Source organism: Leptonychotes weddellii, chromosome 5 (genome assembly GCF_054177405.1).
Source record: "Leptonychotes weddellii isolate Sample4059 chromosome 5, ASM5417740v2, whole genome shotgun sequence".
In the NCBI taxonomy this organism is placed as follows: domain Eukaryota; kingdom Metazoa; phylum Chordata; class Mammalia; order Carnivora; family Phocidae; genus Leptonychotes; species Leptonychotes weddellii.
The window spans coordinates 134,602,043-134,606,166 of NC_138373.1; the positions used below are offsets into that span (position 1 = coordinate 134,602,043).

General features: G+C 45.3%; 1 long non-coding RNA gene across 1 annotated transcript; it reads left to right on the plus strand.

Moving 5' to 3' along the window:
• Positions 1–267: 267 nt before the first annotated feature.
• On the plus strand, positions 268–2,127 carry LOC145721864 (uncharacterized). Its single transcript, XR_014145835.1, has 2 exons — positions 268–674; positions 1,524–2,127. It is a non-coding gene; the product is annotated as an uncharacterized LOC145721864 (long non-coding RNA).
• The last annotated feature ends 1,997 nt before the right edge of the window (positions 2,128–4,124 follow it).

Consider the following 4,124-nt stretch of genomic DNA (forward strand, 5'->3'; position numbering starts at 1 on the left):
CAAACAGTCACCATAATTTATCACGTAGAGCCAACCACTGTAACTTTTGGCCAAGAAAGATTCTATGTTCAATAGACCCAGAATGGTTGTGGCCAACAATCTCATGAAAGCCAGAGTTCAAAAAGAAGGTCCCAGCACCGTAAGACAAAGTGGAGTAGATAGGAAGTTAGAGACCACACACCAGTACCCCCTGACAAACAGGATGAGGAGGAAACAAAAACGTGGTCAATGACTTTTTTTTTTTTTAAACACACTGTTTGACTTGACAAAGGCAGAGCTCCCAGCAGAAACACAGACACCAGCTATGGGATGGGCAGATCCAGTTCTGTTGGCTCAGATAAGCTTCCAGCCTTGACTTGTGACCGACTCTGGACTGGCAGAGGGCGTCTGGAAAGGGAAAATGCCAGGGTACGAAGCATCATCATCAGACACCACCACCCCCTCCCCCCACCCAAAGTTTCCCCTCGGATTTCCACTCAAGCTGAACAGACACCCTTGGGACATTTTGACCCGGAAGTGTTTGTTTAAATGCCAACGTAGGAGTTGACTGTGGGGAGACAAAGCCCAGAAAGGAAACTTTAGCAAGAACTTCAAAAGCTGGTTCTATTTTAAGCTCAGAAGGAAGTTCTGTGGAAGGAAAGTGTCTCCCACGGTGGCACGAACAACTTTTCCAGGTAAAGGTGATGGAAACACTGGGATTGTGGAGAACTTCCCACCCAGCTGAACTTCTCAAACTTCAAAAACCAGGAATGGTCAGAGAGGGGCATTCAGCACCTACTCTGTGTTCTGCAACAAGTTTAAGGCAGGGGATTGAACTTTTCGCTCAGGTGCCAGAGAGTAAGCATTTTAGGCTTTGCAGCCTGTCCCCGAGGCTCTGAGGCAAGGACTCAGCTGCCCAGCGGTACTGCAGATCCGGCCGAGACAATGCATGCGCGACCCGAGGGGCAGTGTGCCAGAAAAACCTGACTTTCCGGACGTTCACGTCTGAATGTCATAGCATTATCGTGTGACACAAAATATTCTTCTTTCGATTTTTTTTCCCCCAATCATTTAAAAACATAAAACTCTTGTCAGTCTTGAAACACACGGCAGGCTGGATCTGGGCCAGGGGCTGGCCCAGAGTTACCTGGCCTTTGGTCCAAAAGCATTTACGGCCCTAAGCTCACATTCTAACTAACCACAGAGATAAGAGCGAACTAGAGAATCGGAGGAGAGTGTCTGCTTAGAATGGGGGGAGTCCAGGTGCTGGAAGAACTTTCGGGGGCCAGCAAGTCAGTTGGGATTGGGGTGGGGCTGTGGGGCGGAAGGGGACAGGGGCACAGGGGACTTTCCACAGGGGCCGGTACCCAGGCGGTACCTCCATGGAGTGGGCTGTAGCATCAAGGGACAGAAGGGTGAGAAAACGCCTCCCTCCCCAATTATGCGCGCTCTACTTTCCCTTGAATCAGGCCAGTGAGAAGATTTGCAGCGGCAAAGTCAAATGTAATTCGTAAGACTTTTTTTTGTTTTCCCCTTGCATAAAGATGAGGGCCAGGTCCTCCGTGGGCACGAGGGAAAACTAACAACTCTCAGATCACCTGCGCTCGGGTAGCCGGTCTTTGTTTACCTGTGTGTGCAGAGGCTCTTCTACACATTCCAGCAGCCAGTTCAAAATAAGCCTGAGCTTGGCCTTGATGGATTTATTGCTCATTTGCTGCAGGCACAGACCGCTTGTACTGAAGGGGGAAAAATACCAGTCTCTCCTCAGCTGCTTGCCCCAGAGTCCCGGGCCTGCCTGGCAACGAGCCTCTTTGCTCCTTCTCCAGCTCCGGGCCTGACACCACCTTGCCATTGAATAGTCTCGGGGAAGAGTTCAGCGCAGGGTTTGCACTTTCCCAGCCATTAGCCAGCTGCCAATGCATTTCATTATCGTAGGAGGGTTTTGTACATCAAAGTGAGCCCCAGACAGTGTGATCAAGTGGAAGAGTTCCTAGTCAACATTCTAACTTGCAGCATTTTGTTTTCATGGCTATAAATGCCATCTGGTACCCAGGAACAGCAAAGGCCAGGGATGGAAAAACCCTGCCTCCCTGTTTTGCTTATTGATGTAACAGTTAATCCTGATAAAGACCAAGGCCTCAGAACGACTGCCCTGTTGTTATCTTGCATATCTATTGTCTGACACAGGCCAAGCTGCCAGGGACCTGCAGAAGTGAGGTTGCACAGAAGATGGCCTGGGGTGGGGGTGGGGGGGTTGGATATCCAGGAGGGAGGAGAGAGAAAGGTAATGCGTTTATCTTTTTGTTTGTGTAATTGCTTAACAAATACACACACACACATACACACACACAAGGGCTGGGATTTAGAGGCTTCTCCTTTTCCAGCTTCAAGACTTTCTAGGGAAACATCAAAGAGCTGGCTTTGAAACCCCCTAACAGCTTAATATCTTCTCCTGCACCAACTTGCTTTCAGTGATTTAGGAAAATCTCTCTGGCTTGGGTTTTAGATCATAAACCACCAACTCTCCCCCAAATCAGAGACTGATTTCTGGTAACAGATTTCTCACTGAGTCCTTCATTGCTCTCTTACAATGACAGAGGAAAAAACTCTCTGAAATGATAGCTAAGAGAGGATCTTCACAAACTCATCTGTGGTACACTTCCCACTTTTCTGGGTAGTTGATTTTCAATTGACAAATTAGGAAAGCAAATACTGTGAGCATCTCATTGTTTTTACTTTGACATCAATCTCCAAAACATAGGACAAAACACAAAATGGACAATCTCCGTCTCTGCTGAAATGAGGGCAAATGATCGGGCTTATGGTAATTTTTTTTCCCACAGTCTCAGATGTAGTTGCCTCCATGCACTGCAATTGTTTACAAACTCTTCAATGATTTTCCCACTCATTACACAAACTCCTCCCTCTTCCTATCTTCCTGCCAATCTCCCTCTCCACCCCCCTTCCCTCTCTGCAGGAGGGAGAGCCTGAAATTGTGAGCAGGACACTTCTCTGGTTTATGTTCATGTCAGGGGATGATTTTGCAATTGCCACATAAGCAATTATGTAAGCTTTTCAAAAGCATGGAAAATTTCTAGAGGAAATATGGGCTGTACACAGTTGCAAGGCTCTAGATGATTTTAAAAATAAGTAGATAGATGTTACCCAAAGACCAACGTATGGTTCAAAATCTTCTCAGAAAATCCAGCCTGATTTCTCTTCTTCCACTGTTTTTCTCCTCACTGTCGTAAGTTGTAGTAGAATTATAACACACGTAAGGGTCTGAGTTGCTATTTTAGGCTGGCATTGAAATCAAGGTCAGAGAAATGAAGACCCTAGCAGCCAGCACTACAAACGAAGTTCTCCGACCTCAAATATCCTCAATACTATGACTGTTTTACTCACTCCTTTTCTCCCCATACGAATCAGTGGAAAAGAGACAAAACAAACCAGAAGGGAGTATAATTGAAATTTTTGGCAAAGTGAGATAAAAGAGTACATGGTAGCCTGGTTTCCCAAAGCTGGTGGTCAGGTGTCAAAACTTGAATTTTTCATTGATAATATAGGCTTCACACTTCACACTTTATAAAAATGCTATGAATCTCTTGTTATAGAAATAAAGGTTTGCTGGACGAAATTTTCAAAATCATCTTTTATAAGTGAAGAAACATTACATCAACAGTTCAAAGGAACTTAGTGGCAGGACTCAGAATTAGGACTTCTAACTATTAATGGCTATTAATTAATGTATTGCTTTTACCATGGCATGCATGCATTCATTCATGAATTCAACAAGCATTGGTTGACTGCCTACCATGCACGATACAGTGGCAAATATTGAGAATACCTTTTATAAGAGTAAATAAGAAGAGATGTCTGATCTCGAGGAACTCAAAATAGTGGAGATAGGCATATAAACTAAGAATCTCAAGAAAGAGCGACAGATACTAAAATAGAGGAAGCAGTACAAAGGTGGCAAATAGAAAACAATAGATCGGGAAGGGGGCGGAGCAAGATGGCGGAGGAGTAGGAGACCTGGATTTCGTCTCCTCTCAGGAATTCAGCTGGATAGGGATCAAACCATTTGGAACACCTACAAACTCAACAGGAGATCGAAGAAAAGAAGAGCACAACTCTCTCATCAG